Below are 19,389 nucleotides of genomic sequence, written 5' to 3' on the forward strand. Positions count from 1 at the left end.
GCGCAGGATTTACTAGCATTATTAAAAAAAAAAAACAATGAAAAAATAAATATGAAAAAGTTTATTTCAGCTGGAAGTAAGGAGCAGCATTAAAACTTAAAACGAACAGAAATTATTATCCTTATGAGGGGCTCACCTCCTCCTAATACCTCGCTTTTTACGCTAAAGTATTTTTAGTAATGTCAACTATTTATTCTACGGCTTTTGTGATTCAGGGGTCATTCTTAATGAATTGGGACAAAATTTAAGATTTAGTGTAAAGAGAGAGGTACTGACGAGGGGGCGAACCCTCTCATATGTGTAATAAAAACACGAAAATAAAAAATTCTTTACGTAATCTAGTTTATAAGTTACGTATATATTTTTACTAATAAAAAGATTCGTAAAAAATTAAAAGTTCTAGTTGCCTTTTTAATTAACCAAAAAATTGGAGGGCAACTAGGCTTCCTCCCTCGCTCTTTTTTTCTAAAAATCATTTGATCAAAATTATGAGAAAGTGATTTAGCAAAAAAAAAAAAAATATATGCAAATTTCGTTTTAAGTATTTCTCTGCAGAGAGCCAAAATTAAAACATGCATTGATTCAAAAACGTTCAGAAATTAAATAAAAAAACAAGTTTTTTTCAACTGAAAGTAAGGAGCGACATTAAAACTTAAAACGAATAGAAATTACTTCGTATATGAAAGGGGCTGCTTCCTCATCAACGCCCCGCTCTTTACGCTAAAGTTTTTTACTGTTTTAAAAAGAAGAGTTGAGAGAAAGAGTCAAACTTTAGCGTAAAGAGCGGGGCGTTTATGAACTTTCCTACGAGCCTGAGAAAATTTGCCTTATTTAGGAAAGTAGGGGGAAACACCCCCCTAAAACTGGTAGGATCTTAACGAAAATGACACCATCAGTTTCAGCGTATCAGAGAACCCTACTGTAGAAGTTTCAAGCTCCTATCTACAAAAACGTGGAATTTTGTATTTTTTGCCAGAAGACAAATCACGGGTGCGTGTTTATTTGTTTGTTTTTTTTCCCCAGGGGTCATCGTATCGACCAAGTGGTCCTAGAATATCACAAGAGGGCTCATTCTAACGGAAATGGAAAATTCTAGTGCCCTTTTTAAGTGACCAAAAAAATTGGAGGGCATCTAGGCCCCCTCCAACACTCATTTTTTTCCCAAAGTCAACGGATCAAAATTTTGAGATAGCCATTTTGTTCAGCATAGTCAAAAACCATAATAACTATGTCTTTGGGGATGACTTACTCCCCCACAATCACTGGGGGAGGGGCTGCAAGTTACAAACTTTGACCAGTGTTTACATTTAATAATGGTTATTGGGAAGTGTACAGACGTTTTCAGGGGGATTTTATTTTGTTTGGGGGTGGGGCTGAGGAGAAGGGGCTATGTTGGAGGATCTTTCCTTGGAGGAATCTGTCACGGGGGAAGAAAAATTCAATGAAAAGGGCGCAGGATTCTCTTGCATTACTATAAGAAAACAATAAAAAATAAACATGAAAACGGTTTTTCAAATGAAAGGAAGAAGTAGCATTGAAACTTAAAACGAACAGAGATTATAACGCATATGAGAGGTTCTAAAAATACTTTAGCATAAAGAGCGAGGTATTTAGGAGGAGATAAATACCTTGCTCTTTATGCTAAAGTATTTTTAGTAATTTCAACTATTTATTTTACGGCCTTTCTGATTCAGGGGTCATTCTTAAAGAAATGGGACAAAACTTACGATTTAATGTAAAGAGCGAGGTATTAACGAGGGTACAAACCCCCTCGTATACATAATAAAAATATAAGGTTATGAAAGTTTGTTACGTAAGTTAATTCTTAAGTTACGTATATTTTTTACTAATAAAAACGTTCGTTAAAAATTTAAAGTTCTAGTTGCCTTTTTAAGTAACCGAAAAATTGGAGGGCAACTAGGCCTCCTTCTCCACCCCTTATTTCTCAAAATCGTCTGATCAAAACTAAGAGAAAGCCATTTAGCCAAAAAAAAGAATTAATATACAAATTTCATTTTAATAATTTATGTGCGGAGAGCCAAAACCAAACATGCATTAATTCAAAAACATTCAGAAATTAAATAAAAAAAAACTAATTTTTTTAGCTGAAAGTAAGGAGCGACATTAAAACTTAAAACGAACAGATATTACTCCGTATATGAAATGGGTTGTCCCCTCCGCAATTCCTCGCTCTTTACGCTAAAGTTTGACTCTTTGCCACAATTCTACTTTTTAAAACAATTAAAAGCTTTAGCGTAAAGAGCGAGGAATTGCGGAGGGGACAACCCATTTCATATAAGGAGTAATATCTGTTCGTTTTAAGTTTTAATGTCGCTCCTTACTTTCAGCTAAAAAAATTAGTTTTTTTTTATTTAATATCCAAGAAAGAACCAGTCTCTTTTGTATCATCTTTATCATTACTTCCCAAGAACTGGGAGTAGAAATACAGGCATGCAAGAAGAGCGTTTTTTCGGGGGTTTACCTTTTTTCCTAATTGGCTTAATGGTAGCTTGTTTCCAAACCCTTGGGAAGTCCTCTTTATGCAATAGTTCGTTATACAGCAATTGCAAGCTTTGGTGCTTCCTTTGCCCAAGTGTATTCTGTTTCGTCCTCTCCTAGTATAGATTTCGTATTTACTGTATCAGGAATCATCTTTAATTCTTTCACTGAGAAAGGGCTAATCAGTGGCATATTATTCATTAAAGAAAAAATCATCTCCAGAAAACAAGTTTTTCAAAGAAAATAAAGAGCTCCATTAAGCCAAATATGACCAGAAATAAAGTCGAACTGTCTTTCAAGCGTAAAACTACCACAAATCACCACCACTAAATAAATGAAAAATAAAAAAACAACAGAAATTGCAATAAACAACTGAGTCAAACTCAAAACGAGCAAAAATTAACATGAGTAGGGGAAACTACCCTCATGCCTCTCAAGATAAGAACATAATTTGCATTTTACTGAAAAAAAACCGTGGATTGTCAGTTTAATATACATATACTGAAATTTATTGCTTAAATTTTTATAATTTTTTATTTATTAAATTAAAAACGTGAAAACGTTTAAACTGTGTTTTATTTTCAGTAAATTGTAAATTGGGTGCAAATTAAGTTTCTCAACCATACACATGTTATTTTTTGCTCGTTTTGAGTTTGATTCGGTTATTAATTTCAATTTCTGGTTGTTTTGAGTTTTATTTATTTATTGATGGTGATTTGTTGTAGTTTTACACTTTGAAGATTATATCACTTTATTTATGTTCATATTTAGCTTAATGGAGCTCTGTATTTTCTTTGAAAAACTTGTTTTGTGGCAAAGTTTTTAAAATTAATTCCTGTTTGTTTTTTATTTACCTAGTCTTTTTACGAAAATAAATTACTTCTTTATATCTTTTCGCTTGTCAAACAGTTAGTGGCAACGAACTGTAGTGAGGAGCGACCCGGCTCAGTAACCAAAATTCTAAAAAATTGAATTTTGATATCAATAGCTACATCAAAAGAATAAACTTTTAATGCTGATTTTAAATATATAAGTTTAATCAAGTTTCGTCTTACCTATCAAAAGTTACGAACCTGAGAAAATTTGCCTTATTTTAGAAAATAGGGGGAAGCAACCCCTAAAAGTAATAGAATCTTAACGAAAATCACACCATCAGATTAAGCGTATCAGAGAACCCTGTTGTAGAAGTTTCAAGCTCCTATCTACAAAAATGTGGAATTTTGTAGTTTTTGCCAGAGGGCTGATCACGGATGCGTGTTTATTTATTTGTTTTTTGTTTGTTTCTTCCCAGGGGTGATCGCATCGACCCAGTGGTCCAAATCTTGCAAGAGGGCTTATTCTAACGGAAATAGAAAGTTCTAGTGCCCTTTTTAAGTGACTAAAAAATTGGAGGGCATCTAGGCCCCCTCCTACGCTAATTATTTTCCCAAAGTCACGAGATCAAAATTCTGAGATAGCTATTTTATTCAGCGTAGTAAAACAACCCTTATAACTATGTCTTTGGGGACGACTTACTACCCCACAGTCCCCGTGGGAGGGGCCATAAGTTACAAACTTTGACCAGTGCTTACATATAGTAATGGTTATTTGGAAGTGTACAGACGTTTTCAGGGGGATTTTGGGGTTGTGGGGGGGGGGGTTGAGAAGATGGGGATATGTTGGGAGAACTTTCCTTGAAGGAATTTATCATGGGGGAAGAAAATTTTTATGAAGGGATCGCAGGAGTTTCTAGCATTATTAAAAAAAAAACAATGAAAAATAAATATGAAAGTTTTTTTCAACTGAAAGTAAGGAGAAGCATTAAAACTTAAAACGAACAGAAATTGTTACGCATATGATGGGCTCACCTCCTCCTAATACCTCGTTCTTTACACTAAAGTATTTTTAATAATTTCAACTATTTATTCTACGGCTTTTGCGATTCAGGGGTCATTTTTAAGAAATTGGGACAAAATTTAAGCTTTAGTGTAAAGAGGGAGGTACTGACGAGGGGGTGAACCCCTTCATATATGTAATAAAAACATGAGAATACAGAAGTTCGTTACGTAAGCTAATTTGTAAGTTACGTATATCTTTTACTAATAAAAACAGTCGTAAAAAAAATTAAAAGTTCTAGATGCCTTTTTAAGTGACCAAAAAATCGGAGGGCAACTAGGCCTCCTCCTCCGCTCCTTTTTTTCTCAAAATCATTCGATCAAAATTATGAGAGAGCCATTTAGCCAAAAAATAAATATGCAAATTTCGTTTTAATTATTCATCTGTGGAGAGCCAAAATCAAAACATGCATTGATTCAAAAACGTTCAGAAATTAAATTAAAAAAAACAAGTTCTTTTAAGGAAAGTAAGGAGCGACATTAAAACTTAAAACGAACAGAAATTACTTCGTATATGAAAGGGGATGCTTCCTCATCAACGCCCCGCTCTTTACGCTAAAGTTTGACTCTTTCTCTTAAGTTGACTTAAATTTTTTTTTTACAATCTAGTCTGTCTAGTTGAGTCTGTCTATTCTAGTCCGTTTAATGTAGTCTGTCTTGTCTAGTTGGTTTAGTCTGTCTAGTCAAGTCTAGTCAGTCTATTCTAGTCTAAACTTTAAAAAACTTTAGCGTAAAGAGCGGGGCGTTGATGAGGAAGCATCCCCTTTCATATACGAAGTATATTATTTCTTTCTATGAATTTCTGTTCGTTTTAAGTTTTAATGTCGCTCCTTACTTTCCGTTAAAAAAACTTCTTTTTTTTATTTAATTCTATAAGAGTCCACAGGTTGGCTTGACATTTGTATGTCGGAGAACAATGTTCAATAATTTTTAATCCTGACACAAATAATATTATTTAATTTGATTTTATACCTTCTCAAGTTGACCACAAAAATAAAACTTAATATAAGTCCCAAAACATTCCATCTATGGTCTTTGGCCACCTGGATAAACATTATAAGCAGTGATGCCTCACAGCTTTCCACAACACCCATAGCCACTCTCCTTTCTTCCTTTAATGATTTAAGTTGAACGGTAATTCCCTCAAGACCCAGGTGTTATTAAACCTCTTCAAGACGCAGGTGCATATTATCTCATAGAGAATGTTTTCTAAGAGACGTAGGTGCATGTTACGTCATGGGGAATAATTTTTAAGAAACGCAGGTACATGCTACGTAATAGAGAATGTTTTCTAAGGGATGCAGGAGTCTGTTACATAATAGAGAGTGTTTTTTCTTATAAAACCTACGAGGGCCTGGAAATAACCTTCAGGGCCCGCTAGTGGAGAGCCTTCAAGACGCCAGACCTTAGCGAGAAATTCTACCAGGCTCACGAACAACCAATTCCAATGGGGCCCTAGCATCCAATTCTATTGGGGGCCCTCTAGCATCCAATTCCAACAAGCCCCCTAAAAACCAACGGGGCCCTAGCATCCAATTTAACTGGGGGTCAAAGCATCAAATTCCATCGGGGGGCCCGCTTGCAACCAGTTTCACCGACACGACGCTTCAAGATTTCTTTGGTTGTTACATAATAAAGGAATGTTTACTGATGTTAACGAAGACGCATTCACACGTGACTTGTTTCTTTAGGGGTCCCTGGGTAACACCCCCTTATACTTGAGGAGGACATATACGTGGGTGTTTTGTAATAACGAAACACAAGTGAGATGTGACACAATCTTTCATGATTTGATATATTTATGGAGGGGGGGTGAGCTAATCTTACGCGACTTAGTAGATTTATTTGGAATGATGTAATGGCAGGGCACATGTGGGTATCGCGTAGTGACGATGTACACATGGGATGTTACATAATACTGTAAGAGATTTCATTTTCTTTCAAGATGTTTTTCTCAGGGAACCTTTGTATTCCAAAGATTTTATATCAACATCAGCATTCGAAAGAAATTGAAATGGAGATTTGGACAAAGAAATGGAGCGCTAGCCAGCTGGTCTACGAAAGTCTTTCTAATATTTTTATTTGACAAATACATTTTCCTTGATAACCTATTGCACTCAAGAGGAAATTCCCTGCCCAAATTTTAGAACGATTAAATTGCTCAAATGTTTCCTAACCACCGAGCCACGTAAATACACCACAAAGCTATTGAATTTTCTGTCTATTGCAAACATTCGCTTGCTACATTACATTAGTATTCTAGCATGACCTAGACAGGTTAAGTTACAAAGCAGGTGTTATATACCATCGGCTTTAGATATTTCGTTACGTAAATGATTAAGCATCGAAGTTTTATCCTGAAACAAGAAGTCTAAAGAACACATGATTTGTATTGTATATGCAACTTATATTAATTAAAACAAATTTTCAAGCATTATTAAAACATGAAAAAAGCAATTAAAACACAACAAACGAAATAACAAAACGTGAAAAAAGTTTATAAAGGATAAAATATACGTAAAAAGAACCATGAATTAACGAAAGGTGGGAGAACTAGCAAGCAATTTTAGGGGGGAGGGTTATAATTTGATATTAGAAGTAAATGTAAGCCCTACTAAGAGCTTTTACTGAAAATGCCTCATTTCTTTGAGCCAAGGCTATGCATATTCATGCCACCATGCCAATATGTGGCTAGCCCACCCTAGCAAACAATTCCAGAGGGGGTGGTTTGTTACTAGAGGTAAATTGAATCAATATTAAGAGGTATTTCTGAGAGGTCTTAATGGAAATGCCGTATTTCTTTAATTCAAGACTATACATACTCACACGACCATGACAATATATGGCTGCCCCGACCCCCTAACAACCAATTCTAGAGGGAGGGTTTGTTATTAGAGATAAATCTACTATATATCAAGAGTTATTTCTGAGAGGTTTTAATGGAAATTCTACGTTTCTTTGAGCCAAGACTATGCATACTCGCACCATCGTGACATTATCTGGCTAGTCCACCACAGAAAGCAATTCCAGAAGGGGAGGGGTTGTTATTAGAGATGAATTTAAACCATTTCAATAGTTATTTCTGAGAGCTCTTAAAGAAAATGCATCGTTTCTTTGATCGGAAACTAGACTTCAGTCCCCCTCCGCTGAAAAATTCTTTTAACACCTCCCACCTTAACTTTAAGCTGTAGAACATGTTAGTCCAAGCAATTCACACCACCAAGGCAATATGTTGCTTATCCGTGGCATCCCTGTGATACATATTATCAGCCCTAAAAGATTTTTCAGATATTTTCATGTTAAAAATCATTAAATCCATTGATTCATCTTTATCGCAAGCCAACCATCCATGATATACCATGTCAGTTTACACCACCGTGTCACACCATTACTGGCCCTCTGGCACCCTACAGCACCCCTTCATCATACCTAAGACATTTTTCAGTTTTTTCTTGGTGAAAATCATGCATTAAATCTATTGGTTAATGTTTTCACAACTCCACAATCCGTGATCACCACTTCTGCTCCCTTCAAACCCCACAGTTCCAATTCCACCAATCTTCGGGTATGACCTAAATCTTGCAAGTTATTATCAAATCTAGAATGGTCCTTGCAAATTCTTGTCTGATATTATCAAACTTCCAGCAATGTACTATCAAAATCTCTCCTGATATAACAAGAATCTTCTATTACATTATAAAAACCACACATGATACTATCAGAATCACGCAAATTATTACCAAAATCTTAAATGGTATTATCATAATCTCGCAAGTTATTAAAGAACTATCTTCAGTGAAAAATATTTTTGTTAATATCAGAAAGAATTTTCATAATTCAATACAAGATTTTGTCAATAACTGGCAAGATTTGGATAATACCCTGTCAAGTTTTAGTAATATCATAGATGATTCTCATTAAACCACGCGGGGTTTTGATAATGTAGCACAAGATTTTGATAATCTTGACAGTTTAATACATGAGGCTGGTAATATATGGCAAGATTTTGATAATCTTGCCGATGATAGACGCGACTTGATGGCATTATGTTCAATTTGGTAAAAGCAAACAAGATTTAGATTATCATACCAGATATTACGATATCAGATACGTTTTGATGTTACCAGAAAAATATTTTATATCATGTAGAAGCTTCATATCTCCATGCAAATGATTTTCTTAATAACTTTGAATATCTTGATAATACCATATAAAGTTTTGATAATATTATAGAGGATTATATTATACCATGTGGTATAATACAATCTTCATTATACCATGTGGGCTTTTATAGTGTAGCACAAGATATTTTAAAATTTCCGGCCTGATTTTGACAATTTCACAACAGGTTTGGTAATTCTTGTTAATATTTTAATGGTATCACATACGATTTGCAAACATCATTCTGGATTTTGATAATAACTTGCAAAATTTAGGCAATATATCCTAATGTATGGTTAATATATATTGTATGATATATGTTAACAATATATTAAAATTATATATATTATTGTTATATTAACATAATTATGTATATATATATATATATATATATATATATATATATATATATATATATATATATATATATATATATATATATATTAACAATAATTATAATATTACAATTAATATATTGTAATGTATTGTCATAACATCTCACAAGGCTTTGAAAATACAAGACAATATTTTGTAATAATTAGCACATGATTAGATAATATCATACAAGACTTTGATAATATCGTGTAAGGTTTAGACAATATTTGACAATTTAATAGCAGACATCATTTTGATAACACTATGTTAAGCTTTATTAATATGTAGCATAATTTTCATTGTACCATAATAGACTTTGGTAAAGGAGGGCACATTTTGATTGTACCTGCAAGTATTTTGTTAATATCACTTAAGCCATGCAAAATTTTGTTGATAAGTTGCTAATAGGATGTCTGATAACATCAGACTGGATGTTTATAGTACCACACATTATTTCGGTAATACTTGGCAATATTCTGATAATCTTGATAACAGCAGATACGGTTTCATTGTACTAGGTTAAGTTATTGTCAAAATACAAAGTTATTGTCAAAATAAAGTTTTGATCAAACCAAAAGAAGTGTCATTAATATCAGGTAAAGTTTTGATAATACCGCCCAAAACTTTGATAATAACTTGCATGATTTAAATAATTTCAGTTCAGATTTTGATAATGCAACAGAGGAATCTTGTTATATTAGGCAAGATTTTGATAGTGTATTTCAATATATTTGATAATATCAGACACTATTTCGATAATAATAATTTATTTCTTACCCACAACAACACTATAAAAGTATTAAAATGTGGAGTACAAACAATTAAATACACAAAAAAAAAGCAAAACATACAAAAAATGAAAAGTAATGACAATAGAAATTTTTTACGTTAATACAAAAAATTAAATAAACACACAAAATAACGAACTATAGAAAAAAAAAAAAACATTAGATACACACAAAAAATGAAATTCAAAAAACACAAAGAGGAAAACAAATACATACATAAAGTCAACGAAAAAAACGGATAAGACGGTGGTGAGGGGATAGGCGCGCAGAAGCTGTACTGGAGAATTGTCTGTGAAGAATCTCCAACTTTAAAGTTATGTCAGGAACTGAGAATTTTTTAACAAGAGTCCGGTTTCTTTGTCCAAGGTGGAAGATACAGAAGAAATTTGCAAAATTTGAAATAATTTTTCCGAATTCTTTTTAAATTACCATTATTAAGAAGGGGGAAAAGACGAATAGAAGCATAAAGGACAGAATGATCACAGAAAGTAGAATAAAGTTTAGCCAGCGCACGTCTATTATACTTCCCTCTATTTGCAACAATTTTTGCATAACCAATCTGAATCTTTTTACTTATATCACAAACAGTACGCTGACGTAAGCTCGAAAGATTGTTAGTAATAGAGATACCAAGCCAACGAATACAATCAACAAGCGGGATAGTGAAGTTATTACAGTGAAGGGGAGTAGCAGTAATACAGTTATAGGGAAGAAACTCACATTTATCTATATTAATTGAAAGGCCAATATCAGAGAAAGCATCAGAAACTATAGAGACCATTTTGGAAAGACCCTTTTTGGAACGGCTAATCAGAAGCAAGTCGTCAGCATACGCAAGATAAGAAACATCCGCAAGACCAGAAAGGTATGTACCTGAAATCTTAGCCAGCACACTAGAAATACAAATCTTAAAAAGCGTAGGGGACACAACACCACCCTGCCTAACACCTGTTCGCATTCTTACAATAGTGTCTGGTGCAGATCCTAATTGAAGAAATGAATTTGAATACCAAAACCTAAGAAGCATTATAATAGAGAGTTTGACCCCGGAATTATACAAGGAAAAAATAAGCTGACTATGGACCACACTATCAAACGCTTCCGAAAGATCCAAAACACAAATATAAAGACCATTTCCCTTGGAAGAATTATCAGCCAATAGAGAAGACAGAATCTTATGCGCATGCTGACAACCCACAACACTCCGAAAACCAAATTGGTTCTCATCCTCAATAATATTTTTAGTGAAAAATGGTAGAAGGATATACTCAAAAACCTTACTAATATTACAAGATACAGTAATAGGTCGATAGCAAGAACAATCGATCGGTGACTTTCCCCTTTTTAAAATTGACGAAACAGTGCCACACAGAAAACTCTCAGGTACGTATGAAGTACATAGACACATTTGAAAAAGAAGCTGAAAGTGAGATATAAGGGGGGTGCATTCAATCGGCATATGCATCTTAGAAATACCATCCTTATCTATTGAATTAGATTTTAAACTTTAACAGCATTAATTACAGAAGAAAAAGATATGGGCACTATATGGCGTTGCGAAAACGTTGTACTAAAGAGGGGGGTAAGAAGGCGAGTATACACAGAATGCACTGAATAATTAATCATTGAAAAAATCGAAGAATAATGTTTATACCAAGTTTAAGAAAAAGGCAATTACTTGTCATAGTTTCATCATTTATTTTGTCAGAATTGATCACTCTTCGCCAATCCTCCCTACTTACAGGGAAATCCATACCGCGGTAACGTGCCGACCTAAGATAAGGTTTATAATTGGTTTTAGTTTTACGTTTGATATCAGCGACACACCCAGAACTTGGCCGACCACATTCATTCCATATCTGTAGCCATAATTTTGCTTTATTTTTTATCGACTTTAAACAAGGGTTCATTGACCAGATAGGTTTTAGTGTTCTTTTACGAATACGTTGTCGAGGTACGGCGGCTTCTTCTGCCCTTTTCATACACATCACAAGTTGGTTATAATAACAGTCAATATCGGCTTTACCATTCGTAGGTACCTGGCGCTGAAGAAGATGATATGGAACACGTATGGTAGAAAAAAGGGTTGTCAAGGTAGAGATGTAGTGCGGTATATTGGCTTTGCTCCAATTACTTTTTTCAAACCACTTCGATTTTTCTCGCGAGCAATTGGTTTCCGATAGATCAATATCCATCGTAAATGTCGCTGAAATTGGCATGTGGTCGGTATCTTGCTCGTTAACATGAACAAAAGCAGAAGAAGAGATGATACCAGGAGAGCAAATAATATGGTCAATATCACTTGTGCTTCCAGAATGATGAACATATGAAAAATTGTGGGATTTGGGCACAACGCGGTATGAAGGAAGACACTCAAAAAGCAGTTCCCTTCTCACAGATGATCGATTAATATCAGTATTTAGGTCCCCAATTATTATATACTGTAGAGAGTTTAACAGTACCTGATTCACAAGATTCTTAAGCAGACCACACGCCTTTCCGAATTTAGTTAAGGATCTGATCGAGTATCCTTCATATGGGAGATAAGAGTTTATAAATACAATACTGCCGACACGCACAGCCAAAAAAAAATTCGTCGGAGTAGAATAGTACTGGGGAGGGTAGATGAATGTCCCGTTTAAAGACACAGGCCAGTCCACCGGAAGGGCGACCGCCAGTAGCTTTTGCTGGACTCAGGAACGCAGTATGATGCTGATTTCGGCGCAAAAAATTCAAACTTGAAGCAGTGAGAAGATGCTCCTGGAAACATACCAAATCGTAGGAACCGTACAACTCATCAATAACAAAATCCTTATCTTTGGTGCCATTTATATTGAACGAAATAACTGAGATTGATGCACTCATGGTTGAAAGGTGGATTTGCACTTTATTCGATTCTTAATAACGGGGCAGGAAAAGCTATAGGAAGGGTGTTTTTGGCCGCAATTTGCGCAATTGGAATCAGCAATGCATGGCATATCTTTTGTTGATATGTGTGGCCCTCCACAACGAGCACATTTCGGGAGAACGCTGGGACAGGAGTACTGTAGATGGTCTAATGATCGGCATTTAAAACAGCATTTGGATAGGTCCTTAAACTCGTAAACAGGAAAAATTTCATAGCCCACTCTGAGGCCATGCTTGAAAAACGTAGATTGCGCAAAAGAATCAAAAAACTCGATTTTCACAGACTTAGATATGCCCAATCTCTTAGCATCTATGATACCGTGTTGGCTCCCGAGTACCGTAATGTCAACGTCGGTTGGAATATTACGTGATATACCAAAAAACCGCTTAGAAACCACTTTTGTTGTAGTACCGGAGATTATGTTCTGGATTGACGAGCAGAAGTCCTCCGTAGCAGACTTGTCCATATTAATATACCACTTGTCATTGATGGGCTTTACGCTACGTACTAATTCATGTCCAGTAATTTGGTTTATAGCAGCTTTTCGCTTAAGATGGTTAGATAAGGCGTCCGGAACCTTTGAGACGATAACTGTTGCATGCGAATCTAGCACTGAAGGTAATTGGGGGAAGCTCAATTCATAATTGTCAAGTTTTGAGGACATTCCCAAAACAACTTGATGGAGCTCATTAAATTTTGATAATAAAGAGCTGTAGGCAGTGGCAGAGAGGCAGGGTACTTCCGTAGGACGCTTTATGACGAATGTCGGAACAACAGTGTCAGTCTCGTCAAGAGATTTTTATAAAGTAGCTAGCTGTTGGGGTGGCGCTTCGCGCCACCCCAACACCTAGTTGGTGGGGGCGCTTCGCGCCCCCCAAGCCCCCCCGCGCGCGTAAGTCGTTACGCGCCATATTAGTTACGCGCCATTGTAGTTGTGTCCCTATGTCCCGGTGTCCCAGTCTGTGATTTCTCTTTGAGTGTCCCGGTCGTCATTTATATCCCCCTGTGCCCCCCGGCGTCCCCGTTGTAGTTGTGTCATTTATATTCCCTGTGTCCCGGTCGTCATCCCGGTATACATTCGTTTTTGAATTGGTATATGATGAAATAAATTTTTAATTTTTTCCCTTTTTTTCCTTTTAGTTTTTTTTTATTGGTTTTGACCTTTTTTAGGTTTTTTAGTTTTTTTCTTTTTTCTTTTTAGTTTTTTTTGAAGTTTTTATCTTTTTAGTTTTTTTGTTTTTATTTATATTTTTGTAGTTTTCTTTTTCTCCTTTATTTTTCAGTTTTTTTCCTTTTTTTAGGTTTTTTTTTCTTTTTTAGTTCTTTTAGTTTTTCCTTTTTTTAGTTTTTTTTAGTTTTTTAGATTAAATTTTTTTTAGTTTTTTTCCTTTTTTTCTTTTTAGTTTTTCATTGGTTTTTACCTTTTTTTTAGCATTTTTAGTTTTTTTTCGTTTTACTTTTTTTTTAGTTTTTATCTTTTTATTTTTTTTATTTTTATTCTTAATTTTATTAGTTTTCTTTCTCTCTTCTATTTTTCAGTTTTTTCCTTTTTTTTAGTTTTTAGTTTTTTTAGTTTTTTAGCTTTTTTATTTTTTTCATTAGTTTTTAGTTTTATTTGTAGTTTTTGCCTTTTTTTAGTTTTTTCAGTTTTTTTTTAGTTTTTAGTTTTTTACATTTTTTAGCCTAACCAGGATTTGAACCTGGGACCTTCATTCTCCGTTCTGACACCCTCTCTCACCGAGTGACTACTCCAGCATGTTCATTTTGGTGTTTTAAATGGTATATTATTAACCAAATTAATGTGTTTTACAATATACTAAGCATCGTCATAACAAAAATGACGACAACTAATTTCATGACGTCAGCCGACACAGAAACATGACGTCACCTGATCCACAGACAGACAACTTATTTTTATATATATAGATTATGTCGCTGAAATGGCTAACCAATGCATTAGTTCCCCTCCGAATAGGGCAATCTTCATGACCCGGACAAAGCAGCCATAATAACGTCTTTGCCACCTTGACCGAATTAGAGTAAAAAAACTCCACTCCATGCCTTTTAATCACGTCATCCTCTGCTCCAATTAGCAAATTGCTCTGTACAAAATTCAATACCGGCGAATAAACAAGGAAAGGATTATCGTCACTGGCAACAGGCATCACGCTGGTTCAATTTTTTTTTTACAATTCATGCACAAATAGTTCTTTTATAATCCTCTTATGTAGGTCAAGGTTACACGTCACTTTATCCTTAACCAGTTATTGCGAAACCTTGAATTATAATGAACTAATTCCCATTCGATGAGAGCTTATAGCCGAGTGTTGAAATAGTTCACAATTCTTAAGCTAAAAAGGGCTTACTGAATTAATAAGTTCATAAAATATCCAATTTAATCCTGGTGTGTTCACTTTGAACTCAGATTCAATACTGTAATACCACAGAGGATTTTGGTAATACCTGATATTATTTTGATAGTAACAGACATGATTTTGCTAAAAGCATTCTAGATTTTGATAATAACTTGCAAGATTTCGGTAGTGCCTGAAAGGATTCTCTTAATATCTCACGAGACTTTGATAACACTGGACAAGATTTTGCAATATTAAACACGATTTGGTAAGATCGTACAAGACTTTGATAATATCATGTAAGGTTTTGATGATATTTGACAGAGGCTGTCAATCTGGATAATAATTTTGATAGCAGTATGTTCAGTTTCGTTAATAAGTAACATGATTTTGATAGCATCATGTTAAATTTGGGTAATAGCAGTCACGTTTTGATTGTTGCTGAATATATTTGAGACTACGATAATACCATGTAAGATTTCGTTAATAACTTGCATGATTTTGTTAGTATCGTGCGTGGTTTTAATAATGTAGTGCAAGATGTTTCCTAATAGCACACAAAATTTTGCTAATATCATACAAGAGTTTGGTTATACTTGTCAAGACTTTGATAATATCATGTAAGGTTTTGATAATATTTGACAATATTTTTGTAATGTTGATAATTGCAGACACGATTTTGATAGCACTAAGTTAAGTTTCGCTAATAGGTATCATGATTTTGATAGCATCATCTTAGATTTAGGTAATAGCAGTCACGTTTTAATTTTTGCTGAAGATATTTCGTCAATAACTACCAAGATTACGATAATACCATGTAAGATTTTGGTAATAACTTGCATGATTCTGATAGTACCGTGTATGGTTTTGATGATGCAGTAGAATATTCTTGTCATATCAGGAAATATTTTGAAAGTGTAGTACGAGATGTTTAATAATACCAGACAAGGTTTTGCCACAGCCATTCTAGATTTTGATAATAACTTGCAAGATTGAGGTTTTGCCGAAAATTGGTAGAATCGGAACTGTGAAATAGGGGGTGGGGCATAAGTAGTGTAAACGGAACTAGCATTGGAATCAGGACCGGTGGGACTGTAGTTGGAATCGGTGGAAAAGGGACTGGAACTGCAGCAGGGGTGGTAAACAGCAGATTTGGAACTGGAACTACCGTAAGCAGTTGGGGGGCTCGAAGCCGGGGAAGCAGAATTGGTCATTACTTTATTTTAAAAAATCCAAAAATGACTTAGCAGTGATAAAGGGTTCCGTAGTGTGCCATAGGGCCAGTCATAGCTTGGCACGGTGGTTTGAATTGATATGATGTATCATGGAGGGTTGGCTTGCCAAAAATGGATACAATGAATTGAATGCATGATTTTTAACAGGGAAATATCAGAAAAATGTCTTAGGAATGATGAGGGGTGCTAGAAGGTACTGGGGAGCCAGTCATAGTGTGGGAAGGTGGTGTGAATCGAAATGGTGTATTACGGAGGGTTGGCTTGCGAAAACATAAACCATTGGGGTTAATGCATAATTTTGAACAAGAAAATATCTGGAAAATGTATAAAGAATGATGAGGGGGTGCCAGGGGCCCCGGCATGGTGTGAATTGACATACTGTATCATGGAGGAATGGCTTGTGAAAAACATGAATCAAAATGGATTTAATGCATAATTTTTAACAGAAAAACATCTGGAAAGTGTCTTAAGAATGATGAGAATGTGCCTCGGGGCCATTCATAGTGTGACACAAAAGTTTGAATTGACATCACGTTGGGGGTGGCTAGCAAAAAAAACAAACCTTTGTATTTAAATCATATTTTTATCAAGAAAATATCTAAAAATGTCAAAGAATAATGAGGGGTGTTAGAGAGTGCCAGAGGGTTGTTAGATAGTGTCACACTGGCCTCAACTGCCAGGAGTTATGAGAAGAAATGTTATTAGGGTGGTTTATTAAGTTTAAAAGGATCAATTCTAGTGCAAACGAATATTTTTTGTAGAAAAATGCCTTTGGAATGAAGAAGAGTACCAGAGGGTGCCAGGAGGCATTGATACTTAGTCACAGTGGTGTGAATTAATATGGTGTATCATGGAGGGTTGGTTTGCGGAAACATGAACCAATAGATTTATTGGAGGAATTTTAACAAGAAAATGTCTTAAGACCGACGAAGGGGGTGCTAGAGGGTGCCAGAAGGCCAGTGATAGTGTGACACGATGGTGTGAACTGACAGGGTGCGTCACGGAGGATTGAGTTGCAAAAACATGTATCAATGGATTTAATGCATGATTTTTAACAAGAAAATATCTTGATAATGTTTTAGGAATAATGAATAGGAATATTGCTATAGGGTGCCAGAGGGCCCTTACTAGGGTTCCCACCTTTCTTTAATTCATGGTTATTTTTGGTCATATTTTATCCTTAGATTTCCTGCTTCAGGATAAAACTTCGATACTTTATCATTTACGTAATGAAATATCTAAACTCAATGCTATGTAACGTCTACTTTATAACTTAACCTGTCTAGGTCATGTTAGAGCAATAATATAATGTAGCATGCATATTTGTTCAATAGACCAAAAATCAATAGCTTTGCTGGATAGTTACGTGGCGATAATGATTAGGAAACATGCGAGCAATTTAATCGTTCTAAAAGGCGGACAGGGAATTTCCTCGTGCGTGCAATAGGTTATCATAATAAGTTATCATGAATAATGTAACCATCAAATCAAAATATTAGTAAGACTTTTATAGTCCAATTGGTTAGCTTTCCATTCCATTGAACTCCAAAACCCCTGAAGAAAGAAGTCACGTGTGGATATGTCATCCTCAACATAAGCGAACATTCTACTGTTACATAACAACCTAAGAAATCTTTAAACGTTTTGAAAAACGTCTTGTCCGTGAAATTGGTTGCTAGGAAGCCCATGATGGAATAGGATGTTAGGGCCTCCGTCGGAATTGCTTGCTAGGAACCCTACTGGAATTTCTCACTAGGGGGCCTCCTGTTGAATTGGATTCAAGGGCCCCGGTGGTTGGGTTGGATGGCCATTTAAATTGGACGCTAGGGACCCCCGATAAAATTAGATACTTCCCCCCCCCCCCCCATCTTAAGTAGGTTAGAAGTCCGGTGAAATTGGATGGTAGTGCCCCCAGTGAAATTGGATGCTAGGGCCCCGTTGGTTAGGTTAAGGACCCGATAAGATTGGACACTAGGGACCCCCGATTGAATGGGATGCTAGGGCCCACAGTGAAATTGGATGCTAAGCCCCCATTGGAATTGGTTGCTAGGGGTCCCCGTTGGAACTGGATGCTAGGAGGCCTAATAGAAATGTTTGATAAGGTCCAGCGTTCTGAAGGTTCTCCACTAGCGGGCCCCTAAAGTTTTTTTCCAGGCCCTCGTAGGTTTTTTAAGAAAAAACACTCTTCATTATGTAACAGACCCCTGTATCTCAAAGGAAACATTGCTAGCGGTCCCCGTTGGAATTGGATGCTGGGGGCCCTGGTGGAAATCCTTGCTAGGGTCCAGCGTCTTGAAGGTTCCCCACTAACGGGCCTCTTAAGGTTTTTTTTTCGGGCCCTTGTAGGTTTTTTAAGAAAAAACACTCATCAATTGACAAAAAGGTAATATATGTATGTCACTACAAACACTAATACTACTGCTACTTTTCCTTATGCTTCCATTGCTACGAAACTACTCAAACTACTACTCCAATTGCAACAACTTGTAAGGCTTAGAGCATTAAAGTAAAAAAGGCGTCAAAAGTGGGGCAAAGCCCATTTCAAAAATATTTTTAGAACGGCTTAACGTGTCAAGGGGAGACTTCCGGGGCATAAAGAAAGCAATATTCAACAGTAGTAGCCTTCCATGGTTTTAAATGGCCAGTCCCTCCGGAATACAAACGGCCACTACCCCCAAGGCATCCAAACAAATGGCCAGGTATCCCTTCAACCCCCTCAACACGCAGGTGCGAGTCATAGGGAATGTTTTCAGGTGTCTGTTAGGTAAGGGCTGAGAATAATGCATTCTTGCTAGACTTGATGGATTTATTTGGAGTGATGCTGGCACACGTGGAATGTTGCATAATGACAGCACACACATAGGATGTTATGCAATGATGGTACACACATCAATGTTACATAATGCTGTAAGAGATTTTTTCTTCAGAATTTCGTTTTCTTTCAAGGTGTTTTTCACTGGGAACCTTAGTGTTCAAATAATTTGTGTCCCCATTAGGATTGGAAAGGGCCATTTTCATCCAGTGGAATGGTGCCCTGGACATCTGTACTATGAAAACCTTTCTAATATTATGTTTCAGGAAATAGATTCTACGAAATAACCAATTCCACACGCGGAAAATACCCCGTTCACGCATACAAGAACGATTAAGCTATTGATCAAGTGTTCCAATATGTATGCAATTATTGAGATGCAG

General features: G+C 35.7%; 1 protein-coding gene across 6 annotated transcripts in view; it reads right to left on the reverse strand.

The window, feature by feature from the left end:
- The window catches only part of LOC136037715 (uncharacterized), an 88,572-nt gene that overhangs the window by 24,142 nt on the left and 45,041 nt on the right, over positions 1-19,389 (reverse strand). Inside the window, exon 3 of one of the 6 annotated variants that reach the window (XM_065720478.1) lies at positions 2,483-2,615. The exons of the other annotated variants lie outside the window; for them this stretch is intronic. The gene's annotated coding sequence lies outside the window, so the exon portion shown is untranslated. The remainder of the gene's footprint in view (positions 1-2,482; positions 2,616-19,389) is intronic. 6 annotated transcript variants of the gene reach the window in all.

The sequence above is a fragment of the Artemia franciscana genome, chromosome 17 (assembly GCF_032884065.1).
Source record: "Artemia franciscana chromosome 17, ASM3288406v1, whole genome shotgun sequence".
Lineage (NCBI taxonomy): Eukaryota > Metazoa > Arthropoda > Branchiopoda > Anostraca > Artemiidae > Artemia > Artemia franciscana.